Here is a 21,202-nt window from a genome sequence, read left to right on the forward strand (position 1 = left end):
GGCTGCCGCTCGGCTCCCTGGGGGCGGCGCGCCCTCTGCTGGCGCCCGACAAGTCCTGCAGCTGGCGCTGGCGGGGGGGGCGGCCCTGCGAGGTGGGTTTGTCTGCTGTCCACCGGTGCCCAAGCTCAGCTTCTGCTTCTGTGACCCTGTCACTGTGGGTGCGTGCGTGCGTGTGTGTTTGCGCGCGCGCGCGCGCTGCTGGCCCTGTTCTGGTTCCGTATGTTCCCTCCAAGGCCTCTGGGCCCTCAGTGTAAACTTCCTGAGATTCCTCCTGACCACCCCCCCCCAAATGTCGCAAGAATATCCTGCACCTTTTGCTTCCGCTAAATCTGCCTCGGTGGGCAAGAGTGGAGACCTAAAACTTAAGAAAGATGAACTGGCAGTAGGGGGACCTGAGTCCTGGCTGGGGTCTGCTCACATAGGTCAACCTCCGACAAGTCACTTTTCTGCATTAGTGACACAACTACCTTCCTCTTCCAGTTCTGCCTTTCCATGATCCTAAAAACCTGCATGATGCTTTCTAGAAAGGAAGAGAACTTCCCAAAGCAGTGTCTCTTTGATGGGAGATGGATGTTGAAATGACACTTCCGGTTAATTTTCCCTTGGATGAGGAACTGAATCTAAGGTTTAAAACTCAAACTTGGTTTCCTGTGTGGTGGATGTGATTGGGGTCTGGAAAAAGCTGGAGAAGAAAGGCTTGGAGTAGATGACTCAAGTATTTACCAGCATTCCATGGAGTATCATTAGGAGGTCTCCTGACAGCCTAAATCACTCTACTTTCCCCGAAGATCTGTTTTTTCCTTTCAACCTGTGNTTAAACGTTCTCCAACTTTGGAGCCTGCGAACACACACACACACACACACACACACACACACTGACACATGGATACTGGAGATAAGAACAACCCGATGGTTGTTTGAATTAATTCTGACATGATGTGCCCTTGGAGCCTGGCACAGGGTAGGCTCTTAAACCATAATCTCTTTCGCTCAGGTGTGCAGTATGGGGGCTTGGTGCTGGCTTGTTTCCTCAGGAAGATGAAATGGTTTCCAGAGCAATTTTGTCATGGCTGTGAACTGGTTACTCACTGGTTAAAGAAGTTCTCAGTGGAGAGTTCAAAAGCTAAGTCCTAGCTCAGTCTTCCTCAGATGGCGGGTTCCAATTTAGCGAGATTTTATTGTGCTTTTTTCTGTTTCATCAATCCCCTCCCCTTCGGATCACCCATTTTTGTTTGAAAACCAACCCATTTCCTTCAGTCCTTTATTTAGGTTGGGTGGATTTGACTGAACAGCAAAAAAAAAAGTGCCCTCAGGAATGAAAAGCAAACCATGTCAGATGAAGAATCGGATGACCAGGCTATAGAGTGTCCACTGGGTGAAAACTACAAGGAGAAGCACAAAAGGGAGAAACTCAGTCTATTGCCACCCTTCTAGACTTTTGCAGTCCAATTAAGGGGGTTGGGCAAGCATTTGAACAAAACATTAAATAAATGTCGGAGGCGCACCTGGGTGGCTAGATCAATTGAGCATCTGACTTTGGCTCAGGGCATGATTTCACCGTTCATGGGTTCGAGCCCCACATCAGGCTCACTGCTTGTCTGCCTGTCAGTGCAGAGCCTGCTTCTGATTCTCTGCCCCCTCTTTCTGCCTCTCCCCACCTCTCAAAAAGAAATTTAACAAACATTAAATTAGGGAACTCAACAACTGGCCTATTTTGATGCTTTTGTGACTCTGTTGAAGAAAGCACTTGGCAAACAGCACAAAGTGGGTTGTAGTTCTTCAAAAGGAAGTTGTGGGGAGGGAGACAGCCCTGTAGCGAGAGGGATGAGTCTAAGCTCAGCTTTCTGGGCAGGTCCTCGCCCCGGGAGGTGTTTGGACTTTTGTGGATTGGCTGGGGACTCAGGCAGACTAGTGGGAAGAGCCTAGTGAATGGGGAGTGTAGATCCATTCTTGGCTATTTGCATCTCATGATTTCCTAGTCTGGGCAAAGAAAACCTAAGTGCTCCTCTGAACAATTGCTTCAGCAATTCTAGGTCAAGGTAAGAGGACCCTGAGGGTGCTTTTCTGCATCTTTTCCTATTTCCAGCTGTTCGAAGCGCAAGCCTAAGAACAATTCAACAGTTTTCTTGCTTCGTTGGCCCTGGAAACATAGACTTGAGGCAGCCATGGGTGATCTGCAAGGGACATGGGGCTTGATATCAAAAAATCTGCAGCCTTCCAGCTTTGGGAACTTGACTGTCACTTTACCTCCCTGGGGCTCCTTGACACTGAGAGGTCAGGGGACCATGAAGTACCGTAAAGGAGACAGGAGAGGTTTTTAGGCCTGGCATCATCCCAGACATATGAAAATCATCACCCTCTGATTCTGCCTCATGGGGCCCATAAATGTCAAATTTGATGGGCTTTTTCTTAGTGAGACCCAAAATGGCATTTTTGGACTTGACCCAGCTTAGCAAAGTGAGGAAAAGTCAACCACAAGGCTTGTCACTTTGCTCTGCTGACTGCCGGAAGAATGTTGAGCTCCCCAGGCCAGAGGGTGGTGGACTCCTCATTGCCTCCCAGGGACTGGGGGAACCTCCCAGGGGCTGGGGAACCCTGGCTAGTTCAGGACCCACAGCCAGGGTAGGGCCTGTTCAACTACACAAGACATTCTAAATTTTGGGGTGTCCAATTGGTGATAGGAATCAAATTCTAAGAGTGAAGTTCTAATTGGTATCGGCACGCGGAGGGGAGAAAAGGGGGAAACGGGAGAGAGAGAGGGAGGTAACTGGGGTGGTAAACAAATGTGAAATGAATTTCCAGGAATAGAGACAAAGCTACAGGCGAAAAGAAGAAAGGAGCTTGGCTGGCTTGTTCCAGCTGACAGCCCCTTCCCTTCCCGGGTCTGGCTCCTGCTCTCCTGCCGGCCCCCTCCCCAGCCGTCTCCTCGGGCCCCCTCCCCAGCTGGCTCCGCACTGGGGAAGGGGAGACGACTCTGGAGCCCAGTGGCTCATTCATCTCCTGATAAACTGTTTATCTGAGTTTTAACTAGGGCGCCTCTCTTCCAGTCTTGGAGACAGAAGCCTCCTCATGTTTAGCCTGCCCTGATGTGGGGGCCTGGGGGCCGGGAGGGGCCCACGATGCAGGCAGTCGGCCCTTTCCTCGAGGGCACAAGCTGCCTCTGGGCTTTGCCCTCAGCCCTCTGGCTTCCCACTGTGTTTCCTGGGCTGCAGTCTGGGGCTAGGGTGGACCCAAGATTTCCTCTGGAAAGGAAATTTTTTTTTTTTGCAGTCTTTCTGTCTCCAGCCACTCCAACACACACACACACACACACACACACACACACTCCCTCTCTCTCTCTTTCAGTAAATTTAAACAAAACTTGATTCTAACTTGTGGACTTTACCATGTGTGACCCAATATTTCAAAAGGAAGATGAATGGAAGGCCACAGCGCCTGTATTGCTGGCGATGGCAAAGAATTCTCCAGAATGATGCAAGGGCTGTTCCACGAAAAGACAACTGTCTCTGAGTTACTAGAAATTTAAACTCTAGATGCTTGAGGACTTTTTCTCACTTCCCACCGCTGGCCCTTATGGATGCACACTTGTACATGCATACTGACATGTGTGTTGAGAGCCACACTTCCCTGCCCCTCCCCCCACCAACAACACACTGAGGAATGGTAAACACAAGCACCTCCCTCTTCTCAGATACATGCACCACACACACACACACCCTTTGCCATCTGGATGGTAAAGGTTTCTGGAGACAGGCTTCCTTAGCCACCTGCCATGAGGAATCTGCACGCAGCCCCCCACCCTCCACCAAACACACAAGCACCCATCTCAACAACCTAGGCTCACATTTCCCCCACATCCTCTCATCCTGCTGCCTCAGATAGATGTTTACTGAGATAATACAGTCTAGTCTCCCTTATCCTCTCAAAGATAACAAGGAGACAGGAGCTCGGTGGAGTAAAAAATAAAGTGAAAACCACCCTACCACATTTCAGGTGGGGTAGGTGACTTTCAGGTTCTAGCGACTGCTGAATCCACCTAAAGCAACATTATCACATCTCTATCTCTGGAATTTTTTCGTAGCCCCTATCTGTATCCTTGCTGTCCACCTATCATGTGGCCTTGGAAATGACTCACTGTGACCATCTCTTGTCATCCATCAGTCTCACGCACCTATCCATTCCCCAACCATGCAGCCTGATTCCAGACACTCTGTTTGCCAAGGAGCACATGAAGTCCCTTCTCTTGAGGAGTCCAGTGACTTTTAGGAAGAAGAGGAGAAAAAAAAAAAAAAGCCAGAGATCACAATTTAGGATGTCAGTCACCATGATGAAGCATAGGGATGTTGGGGTAGGTTGGGGGCTTCCAAAAAGGCTCCAGGAAATTCAATGTTCAAGTTGGGTCCTGAAAGACAATGGGAGGTCACAGGCTAGAGGACTGACGAGGGGGCACTGCTCCATCACACTTTGGGCAGTGGAGGGAGCAGGCAACATAATCTGAATCCTAGGGCTTGAGGTCTGGAGGCTGGAAGATGGGGGGGTGGGAGGAGGTGGGGGNAATTCAAATTTAAATTTACATTTGGAAATACTTGAAAGAAACTTGGGGAACCATATTCATAGGGTGATTATAGGTCCTCAATATTTTAAGACAGCCCCTATTACAAAAACCAAACTTGATTCTGATTGAAATCTAGGCTGTCCATTCCCTAGAACCCCCAAAGAATAAGATAAATGGGTGGGGTGAAGAGAGGAGAGAAAAATAGCTTCTTACTTTACATTATCTTTATGTAGATCTTAGAAGAAAAGGACAGGGCACTCATTGTTTTTATTTAGACAAAAATCAATAAAGGAGTAAAACCTGTGCATGTAGAGGAAATAACTTGCTCCCAAGTAGCCATTAGGCTGGAAGTGGTATTTGAAGTTTTTCATGTTGAAGAGACTTTTGAAGCCAGCACCAGGCTGCAGGGCAAGGCCAACCTGTATTCTTAGGCGATATTTGTTTCAGGTTTAGTTAAATGGTTCAGCGCTCGCGTAGAATTGAAAGGTGAGGGAGAAGCCCAGTTGGGGAACTTTTGTTTGTGTGCACACATGAAAGTGTGTGACAAACACTGTTTTATGACACCTGAATCTCCGGTCTTAGGCATCTACAGAGAAACCAGATTGTTTTCGAAATGAAGTGAGACTCACATCAAAACCCACCACTGGGCTGAGGAAGAAGACAAAACTAAAATGCATCAAAAAGCAATCTCATGCTGGATCAAAACTCTGCAGTCAGGAATGAGTTTGGGGTGGGGGCTGGGGACTGGAAGTAAGTCACCTGAGGGGAGGGTTTGGAGCATGAGTTTGCCAAACAAGTGCACAGGGGGCTTTCTTTCCCAGTTGCCAGTCTTAGAACAAAGAACACAAGTTTAACGTGTACGGGGAATTTACCCCTGCCTTACTAGCATTATCTTATCTACCTCATACAGGAGCTTCTGCAGAAGGGATAACGATCTCCCCATTTTATAGATAGGGAAATTGAGGTCCAGAGAGGGGGGAGGAAACTTCCCAGGGCCACATTCTTTGACTCAAGGATCATCTAAGAAGGCAGGGAGAGGCATTTTAGCTCAGAGCTACGGAAGCAGGGGCTTCCTGAAGGGACAGATCTTTGTTGGTCCACTACTCTTCTCTTGATCTGAATCCATATTTGACTGACTTCAGAGGTCGCGGGCACCAGCAGGTTAGGGAGATTTACTTCGGGTAGTGACTTTTGGCAACCTGGTCAAGTCTGGGCAAGGGCTCATTATATCTTCCCCTCCCCCATCCTGCCCATGGCCCCACCCTCCATAATGAAGCATGACTGTAGTAAAGCTAGGCTTTTGATCAAGCTTCTCTACATCACTTTCAAGACAGACAATGTCTCAGAAACCCCCAACTGCTTTTATTTTTCTTATATCTAAGGTTTCACCTTAGTGTCTTTACCAAGCTTCATTTAAAAAATGTCCTCAACTGAGGAAAAAAAAAAATCATGGCATTTCATTATTGCAATTCACAAAGCACACCTGCAGAAAATGAAAGAGGTTTCAAAGTCAGATGAACAACGACCTTAAACTTCTAGAAGGGGTTCCTTAACTTCCCCTGAAGCCATCAGGCATCTCCTGTCTAACCACTATTTCCCAATCTTCCCTTTTGCATCATAAATTAAGTTCATAAGTAAACGTATTAGTTAAAATACAAATGAAAGTAAATATGACAGCGATTAGTTCTTCATGAGCATGGGTGGTGGGTATAATCCTGTTTCAACACAGGATTTTTCTAAGGTAGGATTTATTTTTTCTAAGGTAAGATTATTTGTAGGATTTTTAGGAAAAATTAGTTTTTATATGTATTAGTTTTATATGTATTTGGATACATATAAATTTTGAAAAGTTTCTTTTTCCACCCATGGTAAAGAGAGGTTATGGATAGGTGAGAGACTAGAGGGTCCTTGGTCTCCTCCTCGCAAAACGAATCTGGCACTACAATTTCAGACAAGTGTTTCTTTCCTCACACAAAGGCTTAACCATGTTAACTAGTTAATGTAAAGCTTGATTAAACTCGCAAAGATAATCCCTAAAATGCTGGGAGAAGGGTCCTTGCAGTGCCTGGAGGTGGGGGGGGCGGGGGGGGGGNGTTGTGGCTCCCACCTCATTTCACTCTGCATTGTTTCAGAAGTGAATGATTGCAGTGGTTCAGCAAAACGCATTGAGGAAAATGCAAAGCTGCCTCCCTCACCTCCTTGAGGATTTGAGTCACCACAGATGAGCCTTTAAATGTAAGAAGAGGCGTCGTAATTATCATGCCACGGGGGTAAGAAAATCCTGGCAGATCACATTTTACAGAACTTTGCTTTTCTTTCAAGGCTGTAGCTCAGGAGGATAGGCAGCTCCATTTGAGACTAAATGTTTATGGCTTAGGCCTCTTCAAGGCATGAACGTTGACTTCTGAGGTAGTCTTATTGTCGGTGGGTGATTTCAATATGCTTCTAAATATTTTGACAGCCAGGCAAGCCTTGAGGCTCTTGTTCTCTCTTAAGAACTCCAGGGTCCTCATTGGGTGTGGGGTGGGGGTTTGGTGTGGTCTCTGACTCGTCCCTGATAGCAGCTCTTCTTCACCCCCCAGCTAATGGGGTCCTAGGTGATGCCTTCCTCCCTCACCTGTTTCCCTCAATTGGCCACTGATAGTGGCAGATACTACTGGCCGCCGAGACAAGAGAGCTCCAGCTGAAGTGCCCTGAAGTGCCCGTCTCCTTTCTCCCCAAATCCTAGTATTCCTGAAGGAGAAACAGGCTAAGACAAACTTGTATATGGAAAGGGAATGATTTACAATTGTTCAAAAACCTCTAAAGGCGCCTCCTGGTTACTCTCAAGATGAAGTTGTGATATTGGATTGGCCTTTCCAATGTGACTCCCATCTCCCTTTCCCCATCACCTCCTTCTGCTCTTGGCTCTTCCCCTCATATTTTGCTTGTCCGGAACTGCTTGGAGGTCCTCAACACATAGTCCGCTCTTCCTCACTGTGGGTGTTCGGTCTACTTACTCTCCCCTTTTGCAACGTCATTTGCAACTTTCTAGATTCTGCTTAAACATCGGCTCTTCCATTCTTGATTCCCTCTGGGTGGAATTATTTGTTTCCCCCTCTCAAATCCTACCCCATTCGGTTCCTTCCTCCAACTACCTGATGGCCACATTGCGTTTGGGGCAGTTGTCAGTCTTGACGGCTAGACAGTGAGCTCTTTAAGGGGTTCACCTCTACATTTCCAGTGTCTAGTCTTGTGTTTGTCAACAAGTGTTTGCACTGCATATAGTGCCTGGTAGTGTATACAGTAGGTGCCTAGTGAGCGAAGGAATCCCTGAGCTTGTTTAATTGCTTTTGGGGACCATTCATGGATGTTGGGATTGAGTAAAGGGAAACCAGGGTGGTGAAAATTATGTCCATCTCTTATTTGATGCAGTGAGTCCAGACCGTAATAGCTTATAATATTTGATTTTTTCTTAGAAATCAGATTCCTCGGAGGTATCTGGAAACAAAAAATACCATTTTGATCAAATAGATGCTTTGCAATTTAAGTGGTGCACACAAATGGCTCATCCGTTCTGAGTGGGAGATGGCCTGGCTGTTGTGTACCGACACCCTTGGCAGCCCGAATCCCCACATATTGGCAGCTCTGTACCTTGAGGTGCACTGACATTGGAAGCAGAAGCAAGCCAGAGCAAGGGGTGGGGGTGGTGAAGAGTGGTTGGCTCTATCCCAGGAAGCTACAGCTAGGGGTGGGGGGTCGGTGAATAGTTGAAGGATCCTAGCTCATTCTGGGGAGGCACAGCTGCTGTGACACATCCAGCTAGACTCAGCCCCTGCCCTTGGAATGGAAGACGGTAGAATCCCCACCCCCATCCCAGAGACCCCAGAACCCAGTCCTTGTTGAAACGATTTTCTCTCCCTTCCGCCCTATGGCTCCCAAGAAGACAACAGGTCTTCTTGGAGAGGTGGATTCAGAAGTCTTTCCAAATGGGCAGGAGGGCACCCCACTTTGGTGTATGATTCCTCTCTGCATCGTCAAAGAGCCTTGCACACCATCTGGCATACTCCGCTCACTCCGGGTGATTGGATCAAGGACTAGGTCCCCTGTCAACACTGACTAGGTGCCATTCCCTAATCCCCCTTTAGGTACTCTAAGCTGTCATTCTGTGGTCACAATTGTCCAGATATCCAAGTCAAAGGTGCCCCTCTGGGCATTCTGTTCTCAGCCTGGATGACACAGCCCAATGCAAGCGCTTCTCAGGGACAGCGCCACATCACTCGGGTTCTGTCCACCTGGCTCAAAGGGCAATGCTTTGAAGAAGAAATGGATTAAGGTATTGGATTACAGTTTCCGCAGCCAGGCTCAGGGCCTGAGCTGAATGTCCTCCCCCGCGTAGGGTGACTTGGCAGAATGGTTCAGGCCTCCCTCCCTCCTTCTGTGCTTTCCTCAGGTCCCCATTGCCCTCCAGCCAGAGTGGGGGTGGGTAATGGGGGACCCTCACTCCCCGTGACTTAAATCAACATTTCAGCAAAGAGTAAACGGAGCCGCATGTCTTCTTTTGTAGATGTTCTGTTTCTACCCCGTGGCAACATGAAGTGTGGGCAAGAACAGCCAGTGGGTAATGTGAGTGAGTACCCGCTCTACAAGTACTGAGTGCAAGACAGAGGATAGCTGTGCACAGCTAACGGCTCCAGAAGACAATTAATGTTAATCCCCTCTTCTCTTCCTCCTCCTTACCAATGATTTCTTGCTATATGCCTGGTACAGTGCCTTACACTTGTTAACTCATTTAGCTCTCAATGAATCTCAGCTTATAAGCAAGGACACTAAAACTCAGGGAGCTCAGGTGACTTGACCAAGGTCACCACAAACAGAAAGCGCCATGGGTATGGTTTAACTCTTTGCCTAACCTCAAAGCTTGTGGTCTATTCTTTATGACTCTTTGTGGTTTCACCTGGGATTCTGCTTCTGGTGTTCCTTATACAACTAACAAATAAGGAAGGTGGAGGTGGGAGTGGAGAGAGTTACAAATGGGGAATCCAGGATGATCTATAAAACGTATAAATTATCAGTGGATGCAAATCTATGTGGTAAAGCTTCTAATGAATGGGAATTATACACACCAACTGGGAGACAGTGGATACCTTTGGAGAAAGAGAGAGAGTATAGGGTACTTGGTGAAGAGTGAATGTTTCTTTTTTAAAATGTTTATTTATTTTAAAAATATCAGTATAATTAACATGCATACATTAGTTTCAGGTGTACAATATAATGATTCAACAATTCTATACATTACTCAGTGCTCATCATGATGAGGGTAGCTTTTTTTTAATGGTTATTTATTTTTAAGAGAGAGAAAGAGAGAAAGAGAAAGCATGAGCAGGGGCAGAGATGGAGGGGCAGAGAGAGGGAGAGAGAGAGAATGCCAAGCAGGCTCTATGCTGTCAGTACAGAGCCAGATGCGGGGCTCGAACTTACAAACTGTGAGACAATGACCTGAGCCAGAATCAAGAGTCAGATGCTTAATGACTGAACTCCTGAGGCGCCCATGATGAGTGTACTCTCAATCCCCTTCAGTTATTTCACCCATCTCCCTACCCACCTCCTCTCTGGCAACTATCGATTATTTCTCTATAGTTAAGAGTCTGTTTTCATACTGGTTTCTTTTCTTTTCTTTTTTTTAATGTTTAATTTTATTTATTTACTTATTTAATATAATTTATTGTCAAGTTGGCTAACATACAGTATATACAGTGTGCTCTTGGTTTTGGGGGTAGATGCCTCCCCCCACTCCCCCACCCCCATTGCTTCTATATAACACCCAGGGCTCATCCCAACAAGTGCCCTCTTCAATGCCCATCACCCATTTTCTCCTCTCCCCTGCTCCCCCTCATCAACCCTCAGTTTGTTCTCTGTATTTAAGAGTCTCTTAACCATTTTCCTTCTTCCCTCTCTGTTTATAACTATTTTTCCCTTTTTCTTCCCCCACGGTCTTCTAAAAATTTTGGTATCCAAAAGCACAGTGAAATGCCACTTTATATCCATTAGAATGATTGTTATAAAAAAAAGTAGCCAGTGTTGACAGGGATGTGGACAAATTGGAACCCCTGTGCACAACTGGTGGGAATGTAAAATGATGCAGCTGCTATAAAAAACAGTGTAGTAAAAAATTAAACGTAGGTCTACCAGATGATCCAACAATTTCACTAGGATCTGTACCTCAAAGAACTGAAAGCAGAGACCTGAACAGGTATTTGTACACTCATGTTCATAGCAGCATTATTCACAGTAGCCAAAGGTGCAAACCATTCAGGTGTTCGGCAGATGAACGGATAATGCAAAATGTGGTAGATACATAGAATGGAATATGACTCAGCCTTAAAAAGGAAGGAAATCCGGACACATGCTACAATATGGATGAACCTTGAGGAAGTCATTCTTAGTGAAGTAAGCCAATCTCAAGAGGACAATTTACTGTCTGATTCCACTTACATGATTACACTTACATGTAGAGTAATCAGATTCATACGATCAGGAAGTAGAATGTTGGCTGCCAGGAGCTGGGGGCTGGGGAATGGGGAGTTAGTTTGGGAAGATGGAAAAGTGCTAGAGATGTGGGGTGATGGTGATGTCAGCACAACAATGGAATGTACTTGATTCCACTGAACTGTACAGTTACAAATGGCTAAAATGGGGATTTTCATATTATGTTTATTTTACCATAATAAAAAAAAAATCCTTGGTGTCCAGCTTGGGAGGAGTAGAACAGCTTTGTAAACAGTCTCTGTCATGTGCCATCTTTCCTTGGTTTGGTCCCCATTAAGGGACATCAGACTCAGATTGAAGTGAGAGGCCCCCTCCCCGGGGCACCGTCAGCAGGCTACCTTCTCGACTCAGGTGGGACAGCAGCTCAGTGCAAAGCACATTTCTCCATTCCTTCTTCTGTCACTCAGCCAAGCCCTGGACACGTTCAGGCCCAGAGGAAGTTCATCTGAAAATAAAAGCAGTCGTTCAGGGGGCCATCTGGATTGAAAGACTCCCTTCCTGGTGGACTCCGAGGACAGCTTGCCTGCAGCCAGCCCCCTGAGTATAGTAACAGCCCTGTCAGCCAAGGCAAATCTGCCCAACCTCAAAATCCCAAATTAGCACCTGGCCCTTCCATAGGGCAACTTTGGTTTAAAGTTTAAGTGAAACCTTGACGATCCTCCTGACTTGAGGGGAGGCCTGGGGGTGCTCTCACAGGATGCTCTTTCTTCACAGGAATGCGATGGTGTGTGCAGTGTGGTGTCTGCAGTCCATTTCTACAACTGCAATTAGGGCCCATCAATGGAGGTGTCAGCCACATTCAAAGTCAGACCCGGCTCACCCATGAAATTCATAATGGGATAAAAGTTCCATTCCAGGACTGACAACTTCAAATGGAATTTGGTGTAATCTTTTATTTATTTACAGGGTTGTGGAAGTGGGGGATGGGGGTTGTGAAAATCCCATCTCACCCCTGCACTCCTCCCCCAGTGGCCCCACCCCCCACGCTTCCAGAGATAAAAATGAGGGTTGGAATTACATTTGGAGGGAAGCAAGGCTATATTTAAATATGCTTTGGAAAGTGTGGCTCCGTGTCTGAGGCAGTCCAGAGCGACAGCTTCATCCAGCCTGGCCTGGGACATTCCAGAGAATCATTTTGAGACCTTGTGCTAATTGGTTCCAATTTATCAGTTCCAATTTCTCATCTGGCAGGGCCAGGTCTGAATGCCCGATGCTCTCCGAGGGAACAGCGCTCTGGATTTACTCCAGGAGTCCAAGGAACCTTCCGCACTTTGCCTGCTTTGCACCGATGACCACGGCTGTTTAATTAATTCTCGAATGCCCCTTCTTTTTAACCTGAGCTTACCCAAGTCATTATTCCATTAGCTGCCTCTTGGTAGATCTTTCAGTAACTTCAGTTCATCTTATTTACACAAAAGCGGAGGCTTTTTGCGGTATTAAGCGAGCCTGGAGGGCCAGGGAAGGGGGCGGGGGGCGGATTTATTTGTAATTACAGTAGGCTTCTCGCTCCCATCGCGTTCTGCCCATTCACAGGCTCCGGCCAGGGCTGGCGCCAAGGTCTCCAAGTTGCCCTGTGTTTATGTCATTGAGACGAGGACAATATTTCAGTGTGGAGCCAAGCCACAGGGATCCACTCTATAAAACCCTCACTAAAAATAGACGCTCCAACCCCTGCCCAGCCCCCTCCCCGCCTCCGCGACTCCCCCACGCCTGCCCCCAGCGCTGGGAGCACCCAGCTTCAATCCGCAGGGAGACAGGCGTGCCAAATCGGCAGCTCCGGGGGCTCGCGAGCTCCTTTCTTCCCCAGGAGTTGTAACGTGGAATAAAAGGCGTCAATTAGCAGCCTTTAGAGCTGACAGGGCAATTAAAGCTAAATTGTAAGACAGAGGGAGAGTTTAGAAGAAGGGAAGGAGAGAGAGATGGAGGGAGACAGGGAGAGACACAGAGAGAAGGAGACAGATTTCCAATGTATTTTTGGTGACAGCTGCATTTTTGAGGAGGGTCAGCCTCTCAAACTACAACTGGCTGTTTGGATATATTTTCACTTGTGAAGTGCTATTTTCAGTGAACACTGATACTCCCAGTTTATTACACTTTTCATGTCAGATCAGAGCTGCTGGGGGGAGGGGGGAATTAATAAAACAAACACAAAGCAAAAAGATCTTATCTTTACAAATGCTCCCAGCCTGCCTGAGTCTCAGTGCACCAGTTTCCTTGCAGGGTAAGTTAGATGCAATATGAAATTGTGAGGATAGATGCATGGGTGGGTGGGGCAGTGCTCTTAGCGGGTTTGGGGGCTCCCAGAGCTTAGAGCCCATGACTGGTCATCACACCTCGGCATGCGGTTGTCAGCTTGCTTTTCTTGCCCAGGACCCTAAGGTTATAAAACTATTGGGAAAGAGTCTTTTTTGGGTCTATTCCCGAGTGACCTTCCTTCACAGTCAGGCTTTGGTTTGGGATTTGGGAGGGCCTCCGACTGCCTTATGCAGATGGGAATTCACAACAAGGGGAGTATTGATTTTGATTCACTCTTGCAACACAGGAGTTCAGGGGAATGGATTCAAGAGCTGCTGTGCATGGGGATGGGCACAGGAGAGGAATACAGCTTCATCAGAGAAGTCGGCCTGGGGAAGTACCTTCAGGCATCCTGCCCTCCGCAGGCCCCCAGTCCAAGGAGGAAACAGTGACTACAGTTCCTGTGAGGATGCTCTCAAAGTCACCCTTGCTTTGCTGAACCTCAATTTCAGTCTCCCATCCTATACCTGTGACCCTTTTCTCTTTAGCTTCCCTCACTCATTAAGAAGAACTACCATTTCCAAAACACCTACCCTGTTCCTGGCACTGCGTGAAGGGCTTCCCATGTCCTGAATGCAAGGTAGGTGCTATTATCGTGCCTAGGTTACGTAAGAGGAAACTGAGGCCGAGACAGATTCAGTAACTTGTCCAAGGTCACCCAGTGGGTTGAGTGGTGAAGCTGGGGTTGGAACCAGGGGAAAGTCTAAAGAATATCCAAAATCTAACGTCTAAAGACTCTGGCCTCAGGACACTAATGATACTGTGAGAACAAAGTTGAACAGGCTCAGAATCAACAGTGTTTGAACTGAAGGGAATTGAGAATGGTATTTAGTGGAGGGTACCTCAAGCTGAGGTTCAGGGCTCCTGGCTTTCTGAGCTCCTGTTCTCGGGAGCATTAAGGCATTTTATGTTTGAGGCAGTGGCTAAGCTCAAGCCCCACCATGTACAGCTCAGCAAGGTGAGACACCAAAGAAGGTCACACAGTTATGGCGGATGAAGTCACAACCAGGATTACGTCTCTGCCCAGGACTAGTTCTGCCAACAAGTAGAATTACCCAGCACTGGATTTATAGGTTCGCTTGTACAGCTTGATTGAAGCCCCTGAGGGAAAGGACTGTTTCTAGGGGCTTTAATAGATAGTCCATTTACTGAATGTGTAAAACCAATTTACCAGTGGCTACAGGTAGGTAAACATTTGATATGTTAATTGCAGACTAATGTTACCTGTGCTCAGAAGTGTCCATATTTGGTCACAGTTCCATCTGCTAATCTTAGCCGCTGAAATCAAGTAAAATCGCCCTTCTGTGTATAACCTGAGCTCTTCTCCATTCATTGCACATTCAGTAATTTTTTATGGAGAGCCTAACATGGGCCAGGCACTGGTCCAGATTATAAACAAAACAGACTAATTCCCCACTCTCCTCCCCACTAACCTGCTTTGTAAAATATTGCTGTACCATATTGCTATGTAATTGGGATTTGGTTTGGTGAGGTTTGGATGGCCAGAGGCCCAGTTGAGTTTTTCTAACTTGGAGGCAATTACTGCATCTAATGTTTTTGTCTGTTGGTTTGTTTTCGTATTTCCTTCTCTTATGCCTAAATGAATTTTTTAGCCTTAATTTTTTTTTTTTAATTTAAGAACCACAAGGTAATACATTGTAAGAAAATAAAATAATGCAGAAGTATAAAAAGCAAAAACATGAAAGCCTCCCTGATCTGTTTTCTCGAGTGGCCAGTTTATTAATGGTCTGATGGTGTGTGTTCTTCCCTCCTTGTGTGTATGCACAACAGTCATACAATACATAGTATATATTCATGCATGCAGGTGGTGGTGCAGGGCTGGGGCAGTGCAGTCATGAGCAGGACAATCACAACTGTGGGTTTGTAATCTGCACCACTGCCATCTTTAATAGGCCTCTTAGGGTAGCATAAAGACCAGAAATTTCCAAATTGACTTTTAATAATATTCAGGTAAGATGTCCAAGGCACATCTCACAGTCTCCCTGAAATCACAGGCCCAGGACATCCTCTGCTTGAGATGCAAAGGAGCCTCAATCTGAGTTATTTTTTCCCCTTATTTCTTTATTTCTTTATTTAAGTCATAAGATCATGATCTGAACTGAAATCAAGAATCAAACACTTAACTGACTGAGCCACACAGCTTCCCGCTTTAAAAGAAGTGTTTGATCTTATTATTCAAGTTCCTTTGCAACATGGATATTTTTATTTATTTAACAATATGGATGCATGTTCAGGACACTACAATTGGGTTTGCTCAGTAGTTTAAAAAAAAACTTTTTTCATGTTTATTCATTTTTGAGAGAGAGAGAGAGAGAGATAGCGCACGAGCAGGGGAGGGGCAGGGAGAGAGGGAGACACAGAATCTGAAGCAGGCTCCAGGCTCTAAGCTGTCAGCATAGAGGGTTAGCTTATTCGTTTTAGTGGCTGCATACTTTTCTATAGCATGAGTAATCATGATTAGGAAAAGAATATTTTATTAATAAGGAGCAACTTGGGGTTTTTCCCCACTTTTTTTGCTATCTTAGAGTTGTAGAACAATTTTGATACAATTTTGTCCTCTGTGTATTCATGTGACTATTTCTTTAGGGTAGATTCCTAGAAGTTAACTGTTGAATCCAAAGGTTTGTGCATTTATAATTTTGATATGCCAATTTCCCTTAAAACATGTACCAATTTGTACACCAGATAGAAGAGTGCCCTTTACCCACACCTATTACAATGGGTAGTTATGCTGTTCATGAAGGTAGCTGCAGGGACAGGGTCAGTGTCAGATCTACCAGTGGTGTAGGAAAGTCAAACCAAGATAGTCCTAAGAGTTCGGCTCTTTATTAAGTCTCCCTTGAAACAACCACTCACAGCAAAAGTGGATTACAAGGAGGGATAGAAGGCTGGCTCCCACGTGGTGTCACCTGGAGCAGGTTACTACCTGGAAATTTAAGAACCCCAGCTCCCTAATGTTCAGGGCAGGATCACATCCTGTATTGTTCAAAGCTCACAGGGTTGTTGTGAAGGAAACATGCCCTCATGTAGTACCGGAAAGTGTTCTTTAGGGAGGGCTACTGTCTTGATACAGATACAGAGAGAAATGTGGGTAGTATTTAAGTCTGTGCATAGAGATCAAATGACAATAGAAAGAGCCCCTGGTGTCTGTTTTGGCAGAAAGTCCTCAGTTGAATTTCTAAACCATTTTTCTTCAAGCTTCAGAGAATGTGATGAGCTGAGGAGCTTCTGGGGCTGCTTCGGCATGGCGTGAGGCAGTTGAGGGGAGAATGACAGAATGGTGTGTCATTTCACAAGACCATTAGTTTAACGTTTGCATCTTCTGGACTTGGTACATAGTAAGTACTTAAGACATATGGAATGGATGCATGAACAGTGCTCACTTACAACCCAACAGCATGAGTGTCTCTTTGACCTTGAGTTGGAGACCATATGCTAGCCCCCTATATTTTGCTTTCTGGTTTCATGACATGATACATGCTAATGCTTAGCACTGTGGGCCTGACTTATGGGAAGTCCATAGTCAATGCTCCCAATGTTCCCTCCACCCTCTGTGTCTGGACCCTCCCTTGGTTCACAGTTCATATTAATTCTCCTTCCCCACCCCCACTTTTTTGGGGGATGTGTGTGGCATAGGGGGTAATCACATATCATCACTGCAGGTAGACACAGCTGTGCTCTGATTTCTTCTTCTTCTTCTTCCTTTTAAAAATTTTTTATTTAGTTTTGGAGAGAGGGAGGAGAGAGGATGCCAAGCAAGCTCCACACTGTCAGCACAGAGCCTGATGCAGGGTTTGAACTCACAAACTTTGAGATCATGACCTGAGCTGAAATCCAGAGTTGGATGCCTAACTGACTGAGCCACCCAAGTGCCCCAACTGTGGTCTGATTTCAATTTTGCCACTTACTTTGTTGAATGATATGGGACAGAGGGCTTAACGTAGTTCAAGCATTGATTTCCCCACTTGTAGAATAGACCTAATAATAACTGTCTCAGAATTCTTGTGAGGTTTAGATGAATAATGGTACAGGATGCTATTCCAGTGTTCATAGTACAACACAATGAGGTGCTTAAGATGGTCATCCTTCACGTCATTCTAGCTGAACATTGACAGCAACAGCAAACATTTGGTATGTTCCAATTTACAACCCCTCATGACCACTTTGATTTTTTTCTTATAAGATGTCATAAAACTATGTCCCAGAGAGAAGAGGTAGCTTTCCCAAACTCCAACTGCTTGAAGTAATGGAACTACATCTCTGCACCAGGCTATAGCCCTAAGGCTAATTCTCTAAGGGCCTTCCTGACTTAGCTCCTGTTCCAGCCTCACAGACTCACAGGTGTTTGTCAAGTTCTGAAGCAAAAGGAACCCATCATCCGGGTTAGAATGAGATCTGTCCTCCTTGCTGACTCTAATACTGCCGAGTTCCACCTGCATTCTTTCCTTAGAGCCCTGGAAAGACCAGGCTGGAGTCCTTAAGTTAACACTTAAAATAGTGAAGGCTGATCCCCAAGTGAGTCCATCTTTTTTGAAGTCTGTGGTGGGAGATGATCTCATGGGGGAGCAGGTCCCCAGGGAAGAGCAAAGTTAAAGAAAGCCAGACTAAGGATGACCTCCGGACACTGGCCTCTCCCTTCTGGCCTCCATCCATCACTGCTTCTCTCTCCCGGCGTCTCCAGTCTCCTGGGGGATGGCTGTCTCCTCCTTTCTTTTTTCTTTAGCATCAGGGAAGATGACTCAAACACTGCCTTAGGGCACCAAAGGCATCCACAAATTGGTCCCAATCCCAGCTAATGAGGAAGGCAAGAGAGGAGACTGGCAGGCTGTGTCCTGTGGCTTTGGGCTGAGAGAGGAGGGGAGAAGGAGGCAGCCAGCTAGGCCCTCCTCTGACCCCACACAGCTCTGAGGCCCAAGGCCTCATGCCCTGAGCCTGTGGATCAGGCTTTTCTAAAATTTTATCTGTTCCAAGCCAGTAAATAAACAGATCTCTCTCCACCCTCTGTCCCTCAGTTCCATACACACACTTTCCCACATTGGATCAGGCATAATGGAAGAGAGGTTAGGAACACATCCTTCAGAGCCCTGGAGATCTTAATTTCCATCCCAGCTTATCCACATAGGGCCATGGGTCCTGGGATAAACCACTTGACCTCCTGAAGCTTCAATCTTCTCTTCTGTCAAATGGACACACTGACACCTAGTTTGGAAGGCTGTGAAAAGAGGTGAGTTTAGACCTGTGACTTGCCTGGGACCTAATCCTTCAGGAAGTAGCGTCTTTTATCATTTAAAAAATCTCCTTCCCTTGATCTCCCTGACCAACACACACATATGAGAGCTGGCAATTCCAACACTGACAACAAACTGGACACTCCTTTACTCCTTTTCTTTTAAAATTGATCCTTACATGATTTCTTGTAGCGAGGGGACCCTGCCTTCTGGGACTGCATTGCAACATTATCTTCACTGATGAAATGCTCTGAAGATCGGCTCAGTCCATTCCCTCCAATGACACGTGGGATGGGGGTGGGGGTGGGGGAGGGTCAATAGTAGCCAAATAATGGCCAAGAGTGTTCTATGGCTTCTCAGCTACCTCTCGCCTTTCCCCTTTGCCACATAATCTCTTCTAATTTAAGGTGGTCTCTTCGGTTGATAAACTCAGCTGACTTCCTTTTTTTTTTTTTTTCACGCCCGGCTTGAAGTCGGAAATTATATTGGTAAGACTTGTGATGGTGGATGTTATTAATGTGCTTAATGGGCACTCAAGGCAGTTTAAAGATCTTAGCCTTTGCACGGCGCCTTTATCCTACCCTGGGGGTAAATAATGGAGATGCTAACACAGTCTGTAAAGGGGAAAGAGCAGAGGTGGCCTGCCTGCTTCACAGGGGCAGGATGCTTTGATGGCCTGTCTGCAGGCAGGGTGATGAAATCAGCTTCCCTCGTTTTTATACCCCTTTGAAAAGGCCAATTCTCCCAACACAATGCACATTTCCAAGTCGTTTTTAATTTGGCATGAAAACGTCTCCTTCACCCCAGACTAGAGCCAGCAGAGTTAATGGGAAACACACATCTGGGCAGCTGTGCTCTCCCAAGTGAGGAGGTGAGCAAAGGGGGCAGGAGTGTGGTCAAGGATTAAAGATAGCAGTCCTCAGCCCCCATCAACCAAAGGGATTTAACCCATCACATGGGAATTGTCAGAAGCTATTTTCAGAACTATCTATGGCTCCCTCTTTTTCCACCCTGGAGGTGAGGTATGGGGTGGTGGGGTGTCAGTTAACCTTTTGATTGTCCATGGTTCCTGGTCCCAGGTATTGGGGGACATTCTCTTTCTGCTCTTTACTAAGTAAGTCCAAACTAGTTCCTGGCTGATTCCTCTTCTGCTGCATACATTTTCCATGCCTGACCTTCTGCATGAGTACTGAGGATGGGGTAATGGGATAGGCTTTCAGCACACTCATGTCAAGCTTTCAGGGTTCCCTGTGGCTTGTTTTCGTTCCCTTCCTTGTTTAGATTCTTGGTGTCTGAATTCAAATTTAGAGTGAATTTGTATCTAAGACGAAGAGGCAGTGGCCCCAGTAGATACACGTATGGCAATAGTGCCTTGTCTGTGAATGTGTAGGGTCCCAGAGGAGGGCTCCCCTACTTTGGTTCATCTCATGTTTACATTGGCCTCAAGTTTTAGGCATATTTTTATCATATTGCAGTTTGCATATTATTCTTTTTAATTGCTCTTTCAGGCTGAGATGTGTAACTCGAGGAACACTGAGGTTTGTGATTTTGTTGGGATTGTCTGCAAAGAATGTGTGTGATCGTGACTCTCATCAGATTCTCAAAGGGGTCTCACAGGCTAAAATTAGGGTAAGCATACATCCCAATTTGCTTGGGACAGTGCCAGTTTATACCAGTTGTCTTGGTGTAATTGTTAATAGCAACTCTTTTCACTGATAAAAATGCCTTGGTGTGGATAAATTACAGTTGATTCTCAGTACATGCAGATTCTGTGTTTGCAAATCCACCTGCTTGCTAAAATTGATTTGTGACTCCCAAATCAGTACTCCTGGCACCGTTGTGGTCATTTGTGGACATACACAGCGCAATAGAAGATTGAGTCGACCAATCTGCAGGTGCTAGCTGAGGTTGAACAAGTTGATTCCTTGCCTTCTTGTTTCAGCTCTTATGTCTGTCCTTTCCGTGGTCTATTTGGTGTCATACTTTACATCTATGCCTTTTCTTGGTGATCGTGCTGTTTAAAATTGCCCTCAAGTGCAGTGCTGAAGTGCTGTTTGGTGATCCTAAGCACACAAAGACAGTGAAGTGACATATGGAAAAACTGCCTGTATTGGATAAGCTTTGCTCGGGTATGAGTTATAGTGCTGTTGGGCATGAGTTCAATCTTAGTGAGTCAACAACACACACTAAAGAAGATTTCTTTAAATAGAAACACACATAAAACAGGGTTATGGATTCATTGGTTAACAGAAAAGAGGCTCACAGGAACCTAATCCTCATTTCCTCTAAGAGCAGTGGTTCGGTCTTTGCTAATTCAGGTGTCTTTACAGACCGCAACTACCGTGAATAATGAGATCAACTACATTTGGTCACACTTGCTAAAATTCATTGTTTTACAAGAAGATAACCAGCCTTGCAGTAAAGCAGATTTGGTTGCAAAGCTCTGCTCTGCTTCTTACCAGCTATGACACCTTAAGTCATCACTTCCCCTTGGCAGGCATCAGTTTTCTCGCAGTACAATAAAAATGGTGCCCTTGGAGTGCCCTTCCCCTTTGCCTTGAGTTGAGGGAAGTAG

The sequence above is a fragment of the Crocuta crocuta genome, unplaced genomic scaffold (genome assembly GCF_008692635.1).
Source record: "Crocuta crocuta isolate KB4526 unplaced genomic scaffold, BGI_CrCroc_1.0 scaffold144, whole genome shotgun sequence".
NCBI classification, from domain to species: Eukaryota; Metazoa; Chordata; class Mammalia; order Carnivora; family Hyaenidae; genus Crocuta; species Crocuta crocuta.